Source organism: Meles meles, chromosome 2 (assembly GCF_922984935.1).
Source record: "Meles meles chromosome 2, mMelMel3.1 paternal haplotype, whole genome shotgun sequence".
NCBI lineage: Eukaryota > Metazoa > Chordata > Mammalia > Carnivora > Mustelidae > Meles > Meles meles.
The window spans coordinates 195,079,907-195,082,210 of NC_060067.1; the positions used below are offsets into that span (position 1 = coordinate 195,079,907).

At 44.3% G+C, this 2,304-nt stretch overlaps 1 pseudogene; it reads left to right on the forward strand.

Annotated features, from left to right (window-relative positions):
- The first annotated feature begins 206 nt into the window (after positions 1–206).
- Positions 207–1,083, forward strand: LOC123936971 (annotated as a pseudogene).
- The last annotated feature ends 1,221 nt before the right edge of the window (positions 1,084–2,304 follow it).

Genomic DNA, 2,304 nt, shown 5'->3' on the forward strand with positions numbered 1-2,304 from the left:
GTTGCCCTGGGGTGCCTGGGTGGCTCAGTCGTTAAGCCACTGCCTTCAGCTCAGGTCATGATCCCAGAGTCTTGGGATCGAGTCCCGCATCGGGCTCCTTACTCAGTGGGAAGCTTGCTTCCCCCTCTTCCACTCCCCCTGCTTGTGTTCCCTCTCTAAAAAAAGAAAAAAGAAAAAAGAAGAAAAAATTGGGTTGCCCTGGCAGAATGGAAACGGGCCCTCTGGCTGGAGATACACATAACACATTGACTTACTGTGAGCTAGAAATGGTTGCCAAGGATGTCTTCAACAGAGGATTTGGGTTTGGTATAGTAAGTAGATCTGAGAACCCAATCTTATAGCGGCGTGGGATGTTCTACTTCTGGTCAGGCTTCCACAGATACAGGCAAAGCATCAGACAACCCAGAGACCAAATATAAGATCTGTAACTAGGGACTTCTTTTCAACCCAAAATGAAAGAGACGGCACCCTTGGGCCAGAAATGTCTTTATAGAATAAGTTGGTTGAAGGGTTGAAACTGACTCTTGATACCATATTTGTACTGAATACGGGAAAGAAGAGTGGGAAATTGAAGTCCCCTATAAATAAGATTGTTTCCATCTTGACAGTAATGTTGATATAGATTTTTCTGGATCAAACATTTATGGTTGAACTGTGTTAGCCTTTGAAAGTTGGCTTGCTGGCTCTCAGATGTGTTTTCACAGAGCTAAGTCTAAACAGTCACAGAATATTTCTACTGTGGGTTACCAGGCTGCAGACCTCCAGCTGCACCCTCAAGTAAATGATGGTACTAAACGTGGAGGCGTATCTACCGGGGGCTTAAAATGAGAAGATCAGACCACCTATGAGCCTTGCTCACAGAGCTGGCACCAACACCTGTTTTGATGTTGCTGCTAATTACACACGGGCTTGCAGAACTCCTTTATCTGCTAAAGCAAATAATCTCAGCGTGATTGGACTGGATGATACCCTGACCTCCAACCACGAGTCAAACTGACCCCATCAGCTTTAATTGATGGAAAGAACATCAATGCAGGAGGTCCAAAGGTTGGGGTAGGATTCAAACTGGAAAGCTTAATGTAGTTTTGAGTCAAGCATCAGTTTTGTCCCTGGAGATGAAGAGAAATGAACCTGCTGTGTTTTGACCTTAAAATTCTTCTGTGACATTTCAGAAGCATGAACTTTGTATTCTTCCAAAGAATGGTTATCTTCCCTGCTTCCCGAAGTCTACAGACCGGAAGGTCGGCACTTGAAGGCATGCCTGGAAGTTGTCAAGCCTGTGGACGTTTCAGTCTGGTCCTGCGGTGTTAGTTTACATGCATGCCTCAGTGACAGTGCAATGTGGTGACATGTGGTGAAGGAACTCTTGTCCCTCAGTGGAACAGACTTTTATAAGTCCTGATTTTGTGCTCCGTTGCTCCGCCGCTTGCCGGGAGCCGGGAGGGCGATAACCTCCCCCCCACCCCCCAGTGTATCTTCCCATTGCTTTGGATTCACTTCTCCACCGGTCCTACCTTGCAGAAAGTGGTCAATTTTCTGTTTCTAGAATTGTTTTTCTTCTTCTCGATCTCCCATTGGATTTGTAGGTGTTTGCAATAGTTTGATAAGCTATATAGCTGATCTCCTGCTACCTGATGTAGTCTCACCCTGCTACTTCTCTGCCATCTTGACTCCTCCCCCTCCTGCCTGTGTTTTCTTTAAGTTCTGTGGTTTCAGGTCTTACGTTCAAGTCTTTCATCCATTTTGAATATATTTTTGTAGATAGTGTAAGATAGGGGTCCAATTTCAGTCTTTTGCATGTAGCTGTCCGGTTTTTCCAGCACCATTTATTGAACACACTCTTTTTTCCCCTATGATGTATTCTCTTCTTTATCAGAGATTAATTGACAGGACATCTTAAGTCACAAAGTATTACTGTAAGGGAAAAGATTGACCAATATGGTTCCCTTAAGAATTTGTTACTCAAAAGACTCAACTTTATGTAAATGATATTCTTTCCTGAATGGCTCTTCCCCCCGCCCCACCACTGAAAATTATGCCTGTGAAAGTCATCCATACTTTTTAGATGCTTTATGTTTATGTATGGTCTGAGATAGGGGCCAAGTTTCATTCATAGAAAATGGGCAACATACTGTCCATTGGTTTAAATGACACTCAGGTGGTTACCGTTGGGAAAGACTGAAAGGAAAATGATGGGGAGGGGTAACCCAGAGGGTTCCGAGTCGCTGGTTATGTTCCATTTCTTGTCTTGGAGGTGATCACATGAGTGGGATTACTTGGGGTAATTCACTGAGCCATACGGCG